The sequence below is a fragment of the Mauremys reevesii genome, linkage group 2, assembly GCF_016161935.1.
Source record: "Mauremys reevesii isolate NIE-2019 linkage group 2, ASM1616193v1, whole genome shotgun sequence".
Lineage (NCBI taxonomy): Eukaryota > Metazoa > Chordata > Testudines > Geoemydidae > Mauremys > Mauremys reevesii.
This window is the reverse complement of record NC_052624.1, coordinates 237373162-237389927: the sequence shown is the minus strand read 5'-3', so window position 1 is coordinate 237389927 and position 16766 is coordinate 237373162. Positions and strand designations below refer to the sequence as shown.

Below are 16766 nucleotides of genomic sequence, written 5' to 3'. Positions count from 1 at the left end.
ATTGGTCCAGTCTCCTGTTCCTCATGCTCCCATGAGAGTGTATAAAGGCAGTGTGGACCGACCGCCTTTCCAGTTTCTTTCTACTGCAGCATGGGACTGAAACAGGACGCTTTCAGTGTCCACAGAGAGTAACCCCAGAGGACTTTTACATCCCTACTATTTGGAATATCTTCTTTCCTTAAAGCCCTTATGGTGAATCCACTGTACATAGTCTTCTATAAGGATAACATTTCCGTGTGGCTGCACCCTAAATTTACCCCCAAAGAGATCTCAGATTTCCACCTGAATCAGACAGTCCACCGATCTACCTTCTTCCCCAAACCAGACACCACTAATGGAGAAAGAAGCCTGCATTCCTTGGATATCAGTCAAGCAGTGGCATTCTATCTCCAAAGAACAAAGCCATTTAGGAAATCACCTCATATAATTTGCAGAACAAATGACAGGGGAAGCAGTCTCTTTCCAAAGACTTTCCAGATGGACTGTGGGATGCATTCTACTATGTTACGTGTTGAGAAAACACTCCACCATCACAGGGCATGAGAGGTCACTGTACTAGAGCCCACGCTGTTTCTGTAGCCTTCCTTTGAGATTTTCCTCTTGCTGAAATATGTAAAGAGGTTACATGGGGTTCAGTACATACCTTTTGAGACATTATACGTTAGTCCAGGCTTCTGCAGCTGATACATCCCTCAGCACAGTAGTCCTTCTGTCAGCAGTACCACAGAGGTCCTCGCACCTCCTATGCAATGAACGCTGCTTGTCAGTCACCCACAGTGGAGTACACATGGACTGTCACTCAAAGAAGAAAGAAAAGTTACTTACCTAATACAGTAACAGGATTCCTTTGTGATGTATTGACCTTATCTGTGTTCTACTACCCATTCTCTTTCCCCTCTGCTTCAGATCTTTATATATAGATTTGTGGTAAAGAAGGAATGGGACTGGCAGTTGATCCACACTGCCTCTGATGCCCTTGGATTGGAGCACAAGGAGTAGCAGAACACAGTCACAGAGCAATGGACACTGTTAGAAAAACTCTTCTGGTCTCAGGTACAATGGAATACAAGTAGGGATCGCATAGTCTCAGAGAACTCCAGTTACAGTACAAAGTAAACAACTTTTTTACTTTTAGAGAAATCCCATCAACCTTATGCCTGCCTTCATTTTTGTATTTATTCCCAGATATTCTACAAAATGTAGACATGCATTCAAGTGAGTAACACAAGTGTTTTTTCATGTCAGTGAAAGAAGAAGAGAAAAACTGAGTTGAGTGAGACTTTGCCATGGTATTTAAACTGTAAATATGGGTTTTTGTGTAGTTTGTCTTTTGGATATTTTGCAGGAGGCAGAGCAGGAGAATATGAATGAATGTGCGTTTAAGTCATGTATGAGCTACATGATAGATGAAGAGAGTTTTTGATGGCTCCATCTGGCTAGAAGGTTCTGTGTGATCTATTTTCTAACAGATGGAGAATAGCACTTAGTGGAGCCTTTTGAATATAAAAGCACTGGCATTATTATAGTGCAGTATCATTCAGAGCCCCCATTTCTTTCAGAGTGACAGGTGATGTTGCTGGTATGTGTGAGATAACTGATTTTTCCCCCTGCTGCACTGAACATGTGCATGCCAGGTTTCCTTGCCTATGTCAGACCTATCCAGTTTCCTGTCATTCCTCACTGCAACAGGAGCTGAAGGAAAAATTCTGGTTCTGCTCGCTGCCCCATCCGCAGGCGCTGCTCCAGCAGCTCCTGGAAGCAGCTGCATGTCCTGCATCTGACTCCCAGACAGAGGCTTGGCGCTGGCCAGGCAGCTCCAAGTGCTGCCCTATCTGCAGGCGCCGCTTCTGGCCAATGGGAGCTGCAGAACTGGCGCCTGAGGCAGGAGCAGCGTGCGGAGCCCTCTGGCTGCCCCTACACATAGGATCTGGGGGCGGCGGGGGAGAGACAGGTTGCTTCTTCTGGGAGCCGCGCAGAGCGAGGCAAGCCCGCAACCCCACTCCCCGGCGGGAGCTCGAGGGCTGGATTAAAAGTCTGACGGGCTGGATGCAGCCCGTGCCGTAGTTTGCCTGCCCCTGATCTAAACCCTTCTCCGTTTCTCGGGGGTTGATGCTGAGCTTCTCTTGGGCTTAGAATGACAATCTAATGTAGTCAGATTCATGCGTAATGAACTAATTCAGCCTCAGATAATTGCACCCAACTCTTGTCCTCAGTGAGAGTTGTGTGAAAGTATCTGAAGGCAACATTTGAACCATAGATTTGTATCTGTGTTATCTATTGAATTGTGACTTTAAGATCCTGCTTGCACTGGGGAAGACTGAGGAAAGGCTATGCAGCAGTTGGGAGTCCTGGTTCAGGCAGAATTTCTGTGGTGTTCTGGGAATAGTGGAAACTTGCTATACTTTTTCTAGGCTGCAGGATGTGCTACCCCCTGCATCAGCTCAGCTGGTACACGACAGAGGAGTATAGAGTCATGGTACTGCCTCTGTCCAGCACTCTTGGAGATCCATCATCATTGGGCTAGACTGGAGAAGTACTTCTTTATAGCTGGCTGTTTACCTCTGACTCCCCTTAGTCCTGGACCCACACGAGGTCACTCAATTTTTTTCTGTCCCATAATGTTGTACACCCTAGAAACTAAGTGATAGCTTGCTGAAGTACCAATAGTGCAGGACTGGATTATGGTATTACCACAAGCCCTGCATAATGAGGGCTGCTTTCCCCTTGCTCCAGGAGAGAGGTACGGGGAAGTAATCAGTGCCAATCCTTTACTTGGTGCTAGTGTAACCCATGCCTGGTTGGTGTGGCACTCTGTCCCTCTCCCACGGCCGCTACACCAGCTAAAGATTGATGAGCCTGCTATAGCCTTGGCTGAGAGACGTGTGCCTTTTAGCTCACGCAGTAGATGCTTGTGCATTAAGCTCCACTGGTCCAAGATTTGATCCTGGCTGATGCCGACCAGGGTCTTTTGGTGTTACAGTTGCTCTGTACTAGTTCACCTGTGTGGGTCAACCCACTGTTGGAGAGGAGGAGGGTCCACCCATCTCCCACCCAAATGATTAGATGAGTAGTGGCCTGCAGAGGCTGCTCTGCTCCCACTCTGTGACAATGTGGACAGCCCATGCAGGGGAGCAAGGAGGAGCCTTATGCCCCTTGTTGCTTGGGTGGCCGGTACTAAAGGTCACAATTTGGCCCATAATGCTTTTTCATTTATGAAGCAGCCACCTTCTGACCCAGAACTTGTATAGTTTTAGGCATCAATGTACTTACATTTCCAGCACTGCATTTCTTAAATGTCCACATCATATCCATTTGAGAGAGCCTGTAAAACCCTACCTAATGTATTCACATGCCCAGTGAGCCCCTTGGGCTGGATTCTAACCTGCATGCATACAGGCAGGGAGTGCACGTTGTTTGGAAATCCAGTATTCCTCCTACAGGAGCACAGCTTTGAATTTCTCAAAATTTGGGATGAGTTCCTGCACACCCATGATTCACCTGCAGTGGATCTTCTGAGGGCACCTTCCATGCCATGTCACCACCGCCCCCTTCACTGGGACCCCACAGAATCCCTTAGTGTTGGATTAAAAAACCAAAAACCTCAGAGATTGTAATGATACAGGAGCTGTAGGTAATCTCTCTCGTGTTGCTTCACTATCTTGAGACATATCCCAGATTCATTGTGAAACAGGAACAATACATGACAGTTGACATTGCAGTATTTGTGGTTATAAATGTCATACCTCAAGAACCTGTTACTAGGAAACCAGAGGTCAATGGAGCTACATTATGCATCAGAAATAAAAATGAAGATCTCCAGCACTTGTTTACTATTTTCTTAGTTTTATGCCAATATTACTCAAACGATTTGTTTTGTTTCATAAATAACTATGGGTTGTGTAATCTCCGTTTCTTTTCAAGTGATATTAACGATATGTTTCCTATGTGAAACTATGTATGTGATTGGTATATTCTATTGAATTTCTGCGTTGGGTTTCAATATTTTGGCTCTCTTTCTGACCTGCCTAGATTTATTTATTTTTGTTAGTCACAGGCGCCTGAGATTATAACATTCAATTTGATTTTGTAACTGACAGAATTTCTACTTGATTAATTGTTGTAGCTGTACTGCAGGAACAGCACAGGCAATGATGCTTTATAATTGCTTACTTTGCCTTTGGTATATTACCAATGCTCATTTTATTATTTATAAATTAATTACAAATGCATTCTTCAGGGGCAATAAAATATTCAGCAGACAGGGCTAGACTAGTAAGAGGTGGAGATACCCCCTGTCAGTGGAGCACCTTCCTGCAGAACCAGAGCACATTTAGGGTATCGTCCAAAACTCACCTCTTTGCTTTACCTTTTCCATTGCACTCATTAGAGATGATTCTTTTTAAAAAGTATTTTATCTGCTCTTGGGGCTGCACCAGAGAATAATAAATACAAGACTAATGCAGTTCCTCATTGTTTGTTCTGCTCTTGGAAAGAGAAAAGAGAAATTTCAGGTCTGTTGGTAAATATAAGGCCACTGACCAGTTTCTCCAGGAAGCACTAATTCCACACACAAGGATCTTGCAAGCCCTTCCCTCAGGGCACAGTTTCTTAATTCAAACAAAAACCTCACAAAGTAACACAGCAAAGCTATTCCACTGGCCAACACAGGCTGCAGGGCCCAGAGGCCTTTTATCTGCACCTCACTCTGCTCCAGGTTCAGAGATAAGTGTTAGCCTCCCTCCTACAAATCCCCTTTGACTGAGCTCTCTCAGCTTTTTTTTAATAGGAATCAGCTGCGTCTGATAATCAAACAGGGCTGGCTTGCCCAGGCCCTCTGGCTCTTAAAGGGCCACCCTGTTACAGTAAACCAGTCATTAAAATAAATACAACTTTGTGAGGCACTTGGATATCATGTTGACGGGTGTAGTTAAACTAAACAGAGCTTATTAAAGCAGTAAAGATGTAACATTTAAAACCATGTTAGCTGTCTTTGGTATTTTATCTTCTCCAAAGAATTAGTCTGTTAGGAGAGAAATTTCAGGTAAATATAAGGCTGCTGACCAGTTTCCCCATTGCTAAATGTTATATACTGTGTGTTAAAAAGTAGAACAGGGGTAACTTCTTTTCATAAACAGGATAATTTTAAAGTTGAAGTGAAAAACAATTGCTTTGACCTTGACAGTGAATGTGGAAGACCAGCTTTGTAGTAATTGAGAATGTAGCTAAGCAACAACTGTGTAGTATGTTTGTATTGGGGTATTTTTAGAAGAATTCTTCAATAATGGAGATACCTGGACTAGCAAATAGAGCTGAATAATACATTCTGAGAATATTCTCACCTTTGTGTGTGAAAAATTTGACTTGTAATACACATTAACATTAGCCATAATTTGTGTCAGGGGAAAAATACTGTATGAGCATATCCTCTTAAAGCCTGAAAAAATGATCATCTGTCATTGTCCCTGAAAGCTTAGGCTGTTTTAATCTTTATCTCTCTGAAAATTGCCTGTGTAAAAATGGCACGTTGTGGAAATCTAGTTTTTTGTGTATTCAGAGTCATTTCTGCTTATTTTAATATTAAAAATTTATTTATAAATACTGTTAATAGTTCTGAAAACCCAGCAAGGATAAGGCCTTCTCTATGCCAATTTAACTAAACTAGTTTAGAAACTGATTTATTTAAAGCAGTGCAAGTGCCTGGTGTGGATACTCTTATTTTGGTTTAAGATTGCTTTATATTGACGTAAGAAGTCAATTCCTTACAATTTAAGCTAATCCTTACTAGGCACTTCTAAAGCTAAATAAACACTGACACAAGAGGCCGCACTGATGTAGCGAAATCAGTTTTAAAACCGATTTGGTTAAATTTTCTCATGTAGACAAAGTCTTGGATTCTATTCCTTTAGGTGCATAATTAACATAAGTGCTTACTAAGTCTAATTGTTTATCCTGTGCAAACCCCATGAGGGTAGTGGACTTATACAAGTGTCATTGAAGCATAGTTTGAAGACAATGTGGTTGCATGGTAGTAAACTATTCTAACTGTACCTGCAGGATCCATATAACTTTTTTTCAGTGCAGGAGAGAGAGAATAAAAAAGCTAGTCTCATTTCTTTACCCAAGCTATAAAATGCAAAAAATAAGTGAAAAATATAAATAGCAAACTTAGTGAATTAGCTTTTAAATTCTTTAATACTGCAAGGTGCTGCTAATAATAAATTAGGAAATATGTTGTCTAAAAATATTTGTACTCTAAAGAGTCTCCCTTAAAATTGGAAAATAACTATCTATTTTGTTCCCTCACCCACTGTTCTATCATTAACTGGATTCACATGTTTAGAATCGTGAGCTTTTCCTTCTCTTTTTTTTGGCCAGGAGCATCCATCAATGGTATAGATCACTTGAACATCCGACCTTACAGAGACTGCAGGTAATTATTTATATAACTGCTTTTTTTGTTTGCTCTGGAGGTCAGGTTGGGTTTAGTTCAGTCTTATGTACAGACACCTGTAATTTATGGAGGTACCAGTTCTGACCAATTAAACCGGATAATACCATTACATGCAGCTTTTATGGAAGTTGTTACTTATGGCTTAATAATCCTGGATATGCTACGTAAAAACTCAAAATTACATCAGCATTAAAAAAAGATTTGTGATATGTTTTGCAAATGTGGTCGGTTGTGTGTGTGTGTGGTTTTTTTAATATATATATATAATGTGTGTAAAGTTGTCTTTTATATAGATCTGTTTCATATCACATGTGCCTTTGGAGTTCTGTTTTTCAGTCATGATGGCAGTATTTGATTCTGTCATGGCTCAAACTCCTACTTTCAGCCCCGACACTAATCTGATATGAGAGGAAAAGATCATGATGTGTGCATGGCCAAAAATTCATTGAATTTTCTGTCCCTGTTTGAAGAAAGCTGTCAATCTTTAAGGTGCAAAATCAGATCTATAAAAGAAAAAAAAATCAGGAACTAAAAGAGAGCTTTTAGCTTACCACAAATAGTAGAACAGAGCAGAAACCACATCACAGAAAACTACTAATAGGACAGGTCTCTCTTCACCAGACAGCCCAGTAGATTGTCTCTAGACTCCTGCAGGCACGTACTTCCTGTAGTAACTAAAGAAGAGCTAATATCCTCATTTAGCCAAGTTTTCTATACTAGACTAAAAAGAAAATGTGCTTTCCTTTAGTTACCCCTTTGGGCAATTAGCTTATTAATATGATGGTTTCTACTCTCTGGACATTGAGTCACATTACTTTGGCCAGATCTTTCCTATCCAGATGTAGAACTAGTGAGTTTTCCCTTTATTTAGTGTGATTAATAGAGACTGAAATATATAGTTGAGGGAGATTCAATAGTGTGATATACACTGATTGTGCAAAATGGCAAAAGAATAAAGTGGGATGAAGCTGTGTAACTTATTGGATAAAACACTGTCTTTCAGTTCTGGGACCACAATCTAAGTGGGACGTATTTGCACGTCTCAGTGCAGTTCACAACAGAAAAGAGATTACATCACCAAACTATCATACATCATTTAATGCAACTAAGAGTTTGTGGCCTCTGTATAGAAGAGCTGCTGGTGTGTAGGCTGAACTATACCTCACCTCTAGATAGTGGGATCCTGTCATGTTAGGGTTGAGGTCACGGGAAAGGCAGAATGAGGAAATTTTCCCTGCAGCTGCCTGTCTAGCTTGGGGTTTAAAAAAGGAATTTCCAGTTTCTATCAGCATCAATCTCATAATGTTCAGACACAATTATTAATTGAAAATGTCACAGAAATATATTTTGCCAATGTGCATATAACCATTAGCAAGGCCTGAAAGTTGCCCCTTATCCTTCTATTTGATTGTCTAATTAGGCTGTCTTAACAGGATCTCCAAAACAGAAGGGAAAGGAAGGGAGACATCTGGTAGCAATTTTCACATACTATACACAAGAGAACTCTTACAAAATGGGGTTTCACCCTTTAATTCAGCTTTTCCTTGATGGGATTCAGTTCCCCTCCCTTCAAGACAAACTGTGCCTTTTTAGGATCTTGGCATAGTATTTCAAGTGTGCACTGAGCTGCCCTTTGTGAACCCATAGTCACTAAACAACTGAAGCTGGTATGATGGAAAACAATCTTCCTTTTGTTAATTCAAGCAAGAGAGTCAGGGCGCTACAATACTTGACAGTAGATGTCTCTTTGTTCAGGAGAGTATTTTGACTTTTTCCTAGAAAAATGTGTTTAGCAGCAGGAACTGCAGTTTTTGCATGGAATCAAGAAGCTTGATCTTTTCCCCCCAAGCTTGTCCAAATGAGATTTCACAGTTCAGAAGATAGCCACCTATTTCCCCTCCTCTCTAGCAATATACAGTGTATTAAAACAGCATTTTTTGTTTTAGTATAAATTTCATATTCAGTGAGTTAATGCTTTTTAATTCTTGCTGTATTACTGAGCTGCACAATATTAGGATAAAATTCTGTTGTTGGGACATGCTTCACTACATGTGCTAAATCCTGAGAGCCTTGCACAATTTTTACTGAGTCCTTACTCAGGCAAACTTCACTGAAGTCAGCTGGGATCTGAGTAAAGATCTGCTGATTTAGACGACTGATAAATCTATTGCTACTCATGCTGAAAACTGTAATAGTATATGTACTTTGGGGGTGATAGTGCATGTTCACATTTGCATGTTTTGGCATAAATTCATCCTCAAGATTAAAATGTTAGTTATATATAAGATTATAGAGAGAACGCTGCAAGAAGCTTCCTCTCTTACACCAAGACCACTCCACCTCAGTTGCCTCTGCTCATCTTAAAGGCTGATACAATTTTGGGATACAGAATTACTGTGTTGTGAGCAAAGAGATAGTAGTTCTTTGCTATATAGAGCAACTGTGACACTGGGGGAAATGCAATCTCTCAAATAGGCATGTGCCAGGCTATTTCTTCTTAGAAACAGCACCTAGCCCCCACCCATAAACTCAGATAGCTAGCATGGACCATGAAGCATTGGTGTAACATGCTGGTTGTTTGCCACTCTGCAAGTATTAATGAAGTTCAGCATGTGAAGTTCACTTCTGACAGAGAAAATCTTAATCTGCTAGCCAGATGCAAATATAAGAGAGCCAGTCTGGTTGCTGCTGAAACCTGATCATTCTTCAGTACCTGGAAATCTAATCAGGCTCCAAGATGTGAACAACTGGTGGACAAACACTCTCAATCAGACAGGCAGTGGGAAGAGGCAGAGCCCTCACACTGCTGTCTCAAAACAGCATGAGTGCCTGCACACACGACGGTTTAGTGTTCAAAATTGAGAGTTTCTCTATACATGAAGTTATTCAGGGATAGCTCTTCTGCTTTAAATTCACGCCCTACCTTAATCTGGAATAACTTGCATGTATATTCAAGTCCTTACCCCCTTCCTGAGGTTTGGTTCTATCTTTAACATAAATAATGGAACACAAACTTCAGCATAAGTTTTCTCCTGAGCTTGGCTTGTTCTCATGGTTTCTCCCTGCAAGACCACTAGTCCCTGCCCTTAGGTACTTCACTTTCCTCAAAAAATCACTTTTATACCGTAGATTGGAGCTAATCAGCTCCACCAGGTCTGGCTTCCAGCATGAGTCACAAAACACTCCTGGCTCTCCCTACAGTGGCCTACACCCTAACATCCTTCCACAGGTATAGGCTCGCCATATCCTCTGGTTCCTTCCTCTAACCCACCAGTATCCCCTCTGTTTTATTTGGATTGAAGTATCAACCAGGTATGCCCCAGTCTTAACCAGACACTGAGAAAGTTGTTCAGCTGCAACTTGTATAATCAGAAGAGATCATAAAAACATAAAGCTTATGTCATCATCAGGGGTGCTGGAGCAATTTTTATAGTGGGGGTGCTGAGAGCCATTGAATCAAACTGTAAACCCAGTATATGATGGAAGCCACTTCAAGCCGGGGGAGGGGTGTGCTGCAGCGCCCCCCGCATCCCTAGTTCCAGCACCTGTTATCATCAGTATACTGAAGGCCATGCAGCCCATGCTTCCTCACTGACACTTCCACGTTCATATTGAACAGGAGGGAGGACAAGATGGAGCTCTACTGAACCCCGCATGAGAGCACTGCGAGGGAAGAGGAGTAAGGGATCTGCCTGAGAGGAGAAAACAAAGCTGCTTGAGTTGTGGAGCTCTGGCTCCAAAATCCACCCCTGATCAGTGATTTTGAAGACAGCTCTTAGATAATAATAGTCTTCCTTTTTGCCTCCACCTCTTTCCCCTTCTCCTTTTAACTTCTGCACTGTTTTGAGTTGCAGCAGTGGGAACACTAAACTGAAGATGTGGGTTTTACTCTTTGCTCTGACGCTGAAAAAATTATGGTCACTCCTCTTTCCTCTGGTAATGAGGTCCATAGCTTGGGCCCTGTAGCTAAGAAGGCCCTGCCTCCTGCTCTCATGAGTTTCACACTTGAAGTTGGCATTTTTATTGTTCCTGAGAAGTGCAATTGCCAGGGAAAAAAGTTGTCATTGAGGAGAGGCAATTTCTATCCTATTGTTGGCACTTCCATGAAGAGGCTTAACACTGAGACTTTGAAATAGAGATGCTGTTATTTGGGGAGCCAGCACTGTGAACAGAGAAGTGGGGTGATGTTTTGCTGTGAAGGCTGGCCACTACATTCTGGATTAGTAGATGCTTTTCTCATGTCAAAGTGCTTATACCCAGGTGTAATGAATGAGATGCTGTAGTTAAGCCTGGAATTCGCAAAGACATGGGATCCTAATTTTCTGTGATAAAGCCCCCAAAATTCTCTGAATAAAAATCCACCAAAATCTGTGTCTTTCTGCAATTAAAATGAAACACTGAACTTTTGTTTCCCTAGCCACAATAGAGGTATCAGCTGAACACAATGTTTTATTGATATACAATGGAACCCTGTTTATCCGATCTAATTGGGACTGGGGCCAGATCAGATAATCAAGACTGATTAAGACCTAAGACTGAAGTGTCAATTTCCCATATTCCTGTGTGTGTGCTGGTGGTTCGATTAATCCGGAGAGCCGGATAACGAAGGGTCGGATAAACAGAGTTCTACTGTATATGTTTTTATTTTTTCACAAAATTTAAAAACTAAAGATTCTCTCTAAAAAATGCAAATTCTGTGTTTTTCCATGGCAAACAGATTTCTAGGGTCTCTGATGAAGACAGAGATCACTGTGGCCAGGTCCATGTTTGATAAGGCAGAGTGAATAACCTTTTGTGATTCAAAGAGAATTTTTTTCTTCCTTGGAGCAGTTAACTAAAGATCCACCCTTTCATTCCCAATTGCGTGCTATATATATAATATAGAAAATATTAAAGAAACAAATTACAACAAAATCTGAGGTCACATATATCATAATTTTATTTTAGTATATCATAAAGTAGAGGGATCCAAGTATTTCTGGTGTGGATTTGCAATCACAGAGCTGCTACGGTACATGTCAGAACCACAACAATTGTGGTGACTGTGAAAATAGGCTTACATTGCAAGAATGCCTAAGGTGATTACCAGACTGCATGAATGATTAATTTACCCTGCTTTTGTTTCACCTTTGATCCCAGGCCTGTCTCAGGAAAAAAAAGGCAATTTTAGAATAAGCTGATAGCTTTAAAATAAAAACTAAGTCAATTGTAATAATAGTCATCTTTATTACACAGATGTGCATTGAAACAAATCCAAGAGTAGCAAAGTGAGAGACGGTTTGCTACCACTTTCTTTGAAATGTGAATATAACATTAGAAATCTGTAGATGGTAATCACTGAATACTTTGCAATCAGTGTATCTATTCACATTTTAAAAGGAGAATATTGTTTCTCTTGTAATAGGATGAACAGTGGAAAAATGGTAGTCTTCTTAACAGCCCTCCTTACATATTAGAATGCTTTTGTTTTGTTGTTAAAATTGCCCCATGTATTTGAGACAGACTTCAGCTGAATGACTGCCTAACATGTGCTAGACATATATTGATTTTTTTCTTATTTCAAATGTTTCCCTTGGGCATAGTATTATTTATTCATAAAGCAGAAATGATGTCTGACAGGCAGTTACAGGGGTGTAAATCTGTAGTCCAGAAACAATGTGAAAAGCTTTGCGTGAACCCCCAGAAATCGATATGCTGATGTCATAGAGCAGCCTCTTAATTCTGAGCACATGCTTGTGCAATCATTCAGTGTGGAAAGGGAAATTTAAATAATAGTTTTTATTAAAACTAAAAGCCTACAGTTCATCTTTATTCCAATTTTCAATGTTAGTTTTCAAGCCAGGGTGGATGGTGGGGTTGGTAGCAGTCTGGGTTGATGGAAATCTAAGCTAGGACATCTCCAATTTCTAAAGCCTGGTCTACACTAGGCGTTTAAATCGGTTTTAGGAGCGTAAAACCGATTTAACACCACAACCGTCCACACTAGGAGGCACCATATATCGATTTTAATGGCTCTTTAAACCGGTTTCTGTACTCCTCCCTAACGAGAGGAGTAACGCTAGTATCGGTATTAACATATCGGATTAGGGTTAGTGTGGACGCTGATCGACGGTATTGGTCTCCGGGAGCTATCCCACAGTGCAGCAGTGACCGCTCTGGACCGCAATCTGAACTCGGATGCAGTGGTCAGGTAGACAGGAAAAGCCCCGCGAACTTTTGAATATTTCCTGTTTGCCCAGCCTGGAGCTCCGATCAGCACGGGTGGCGATGCAGTCAGAAATCAAAATAAAGAAAGAGCTCCAGCACGGACCATGCGGATGTGATCGCTGTAAGGGCAGGCAAATCCGTTCTATCAACGCTCCGTTACAGAAGATGAAATTCAGAATCCTTTTTAAAAAATCTCCAGACAGACGCCATAGCAGGGACTCAGCGCACTGCAGCGTGACAAGCGTAACGGAAAGCCAAAGAATCAAATGGACGCTCATGGACTGGAGGACTCAAGCTATCCCACAGTTCCTGCAGTCTCTGAAAAGCATTTGCATTCTTGGCTGAGCTCCAAATGCTTCTAGGGTCAAAAACAGTGTCCGCGGTGGGTCAGGGCATAGCTAGGCAATTTACGCACCCCCCCACCCACCCCCAGAAGTGAAAGGGAAAACAATCCTCTCTTGACTGTTTTACATGTCACCCTATCTTTACTGAATGCTGCAGATAGACGCGATGGTGCAGCACTCAACACCAACATCCTTGCTCCCCCCCCCGCCATGGGTGGCTGATGGTGCAATAAGATTGATACCCATCGTCATCATCAGCCTATTGGCACATGGGGCAGTGCAAAAGGACTGGTAACCATGCGTACTAGCATCGGTCAGGTCGATCAAGGGCGCCTGGTCCTAATTTTTCCTGGTAGATGGTGCAGTATGGCTGATATCCATCATCGTCATAGCAACAGGGGGCTGAGCTCCATCAGCCCCCACCCTTCATGTGTAAAGAAAAGATTCAAGTGCCCCTGAACTAGCAGAGGTATGCTGGGCTCCTCTCCTACACACTCCTTACTGTCCTGTCTGGACTATCATAGCAGCTGGAGGCTGCCTTCACTAACAAGTCACTGTGTCTTATTCCTGCATTCTTTATTACTTCATCACACAAGTGGGGGGACAATGCTACGGTAGCCCATGAAGGCTGGGGGAAGAATGAAATGAACAGGTGGGGTTGTTGCAGGAGCACCCCCTGTGAATAGCATACAGCTCATAATTTCTGCAGGATCTGACACAGAGCAGCTGTGCTCTCTGGTTCTCTGATACAGTGGTTCTCTAGTACACTTGCCCATATTCTAGGCAGGACTGATTCTATTTTTAGATACCAAAAAGGAGGGATTGACTCAGGGAGTCATTCCCAATTTTGGCTTTTGCGCCCCTGGCTAAGAGCAGCCAGGGGCACTTATGACAGCAGCAAATGGAACAGTACAAAAGGATTGGTAGCCATGCCCATCTTATTATCAATTTATGGATTGGTAGATGGTGCAGTATGGCTGATAACCATCTCTGCTGTCATGCAAAAGCAAAAGCATGCTGCTGTGTAGCGCTGCTGAATCGCCTCTGTCAGCGGCATCTAGTACACATACGGTGACAGTCACAAAAGGCAAAACAGGCTCCATGATTGCCATGCTATGGCATCTGCCAGGGCAATCCAGGGAAAAAAGGTGCAAAATGCTTGTCTGCCGTTGCTTTCCCAGAGGAAGGAGTGACTGACGACATTTACCCAGAACCACCCGCGACAATGATTTTTGCCCCATCAGGCACTGGGATCTCAACCCGGAAATGCCAAGGGGTGGGGGAGGCTGCGGGAACTATGGGATAGCTACGGGATAGCTACCCACAGTGCAACGCTCCAGAAATCGACGCTAGCCTCGGACCATGGACGCACACCACCGATTTAATGTGTTTAGTGTGGCCGCGTGCACTCGATATTATAAAATCTGTTTTACAAAACCGGTTTATGCAAATTCGGAATAGTCCCGTAGTGTAGACGTCCCCTAAGGCAGCTCTGTCATTGTCCAAACCCATATAGATGTATGTAGCCTAGAACCAAAGGGTTAGAAGGGACCGCAAGGGTCATCTAGTCTAACCCTCTGCCAAGATGCAGGATTTGTTGTTTTGTATGTATAAGTTAACTGAGGGGAAAATGATTTTACAAATAAAAATTGAATAACTCCAAGGCTGCTCAGGTAACCTAAACACCTACGATGCAATCCTAGCTCCATTGAAGTCAATGGGAATTTTGTCACTGACTTCAATGAGGCCAGGATTTCTTTTCTTAAAGGTAGGCATGATGTATAATCACTTGATTCTAATATTTCATATTCATATTTGAACATATATTGGAATACTATAATAATAAATACTGGGCATTTAGAATGTGAGTTGAAATATTTTTGATAACCTAATCATTTAGGTAGAACTGGTCAGAAAATGGAGGTGTTTTCTGCGGAAAATGTAGATGAAACCAAATTTGTTTTGACTTGTCATAAAAAATCTGCAGACCGCAGATAACCAAGAAGTACTTAGTTTGCTGATGAAAACTGTTTCCCCCTCCCCCTTCTCCCTGGAAAGCTGGTACTTCCCACAAAACTTTTCATTTAGTTAAAAACTCAGATTTCCACTGGAAAAAGTTGTTACGGGAAATGTTCACCTACATGCAGACCCTCCCTCAGCAATGTACGCAGTCATGTAACTTTAAGCGTGCGGATCATAACATTAAACGTTGACGTCACATGCTAAGACTTACACGGGTGTTAAAGTGTCTTGCTGAATCAGACCACAGTATGGAACTTCCTGATGATTTATTTCAAACACAGGAAGGGTGCTGGAAAAATAGCGTGTGGTCATACAAAAGATTATCATAATGCATATGCATAGCGGGGACAAATTAAGATTGCACAGACAATCTTAATTCTGGCATTTCCTATCTCATTAGCTTTGTAACCTTAATATTCTTTTAATGTAGGTTTTTTGCCATGTAATATAATTAAATTAATTTAAACATTGTAGGGACTAAGATGGATAGACTTCTTTCTCTAAGGGCTTGGCTACACTTGCGAGTTACAGCGCAATAAAGGAGCCCCAGGCGCCCAAGCTCACTACCAGTCCGCACTGTCAAGGCACGTAGAGTGCTCTGACTCCGCAGCTACAGCGCTACTGGTACTCCACCTCGGCAAGTGGAATAACGTTTGCTGCACCCCTGCTGGAGCGCTGCGGCACCCATGTGGATGAGGTGTTGCATTACTGCGATCTGATCAGCCTCCGGAAATGTCCCATAATCCCCTTAAATCAAGTGGCCATTCTTGTCATTGTTTTGAATCACTGGAGGAATGCAGATATGCCCTTTGAAAGCTCCGTTTCTGACAGCCGGGAATGCTGTGTGGTGAGAGAGAGACGGGGGATGGGAGGGAGAGATGTGCTGCTGTCTGAACTTACAAGACAGCATGCTGACATGCTCACAGCCCTCCCAAAACCCACTTTCTCTCCTCCCACATACACACAACATACTCCCTGTCACACTCCACCCCACCCCCCCATTTGAAAAGCACGTTGCAGTCACTATAGCTGCCCATAATGCACTGCTCCCAATGCCACTGCAAGTGCCGCAAATGTGGTCATGCCAGTGTGCAAGCAGCTGTCAGCGTGGACAGACTGCATCGCTTTCCCTCCTGCGCTCTCCGAAGGTGGGTTTAACTCACAGTGCTCTACATCTGCAAGTGTAGCCATGCCCTTAGTTAAAATTTTAGTACTCAGTGTTTTATTTACAGCCAAAAAGAAGGCACAGATTAATCTTGTGAAGCTATATTTCCATGTGCAGGATATCTTGGAGGAGTTTGACCTCAGGGAAGGTTTTGACTTCTTCAATCACTAAACATTATGATACGGGCAATTTTAAATCACTCAGTTGGGACAGCCTAATCAGTGTCCACACCTACTGTGTAAGAGTGCCTAAGGCACATATAATTTATATTGTTTTTTACAGTGAGTGGTGTGTTTGTTCAAACAGAAATTTCACACTTATAAACACAGGCTTTTTGGCATTGTTAGGAAATCAAAGATATGAACACTCATCTTTGTGGGTCTCACGTTCTAAAAATGCATATCAGGAGCACTACAGTGTTTTCAGACATCTAGATCTTATACCTTTTCTTCAGTGAATTTGAGACTCTGATCTCACTTCATTTAATCCAGAGAATGCGTGACAAAAATTGACAACATTTTTTTGCAAAGCTTTGCTATGTATTTGCACTGGACACATTTTTGCAGTCATAATTTGA

General features: G+C 42.1%; 1 protein-coding gene across 5 annotated transcripts in view; it reads left to right on the top strand.

Moving 5' to 3' along the window:
* Positions 1-16766, top strand: part of PAG1 (phosphoprotein membrane anchor with glycosphingolipid microdomains 1) — a 153419-nt gene that overhangs the window by 25583 nt on the left and 111070 nt on the right. For 3 of the 5 annotated variants that reach the window (XM_039524622.1, XM_039524621.1, XM_039524617.1), the window contains exons 1-2: positions 4891-5041; positions 6376-6430. The gene's annotated coding sequence lies outside the window, so the exon portion shown is untranslated. Of the gene's footprint in view, positions 1-4890; positions 5042-6375; positions 6431-16766 lie in introns of those variants that run through there. The other 2 variants (XM_039524618.1, XM_039524616.1) reach the window with 1 other exon arrangement.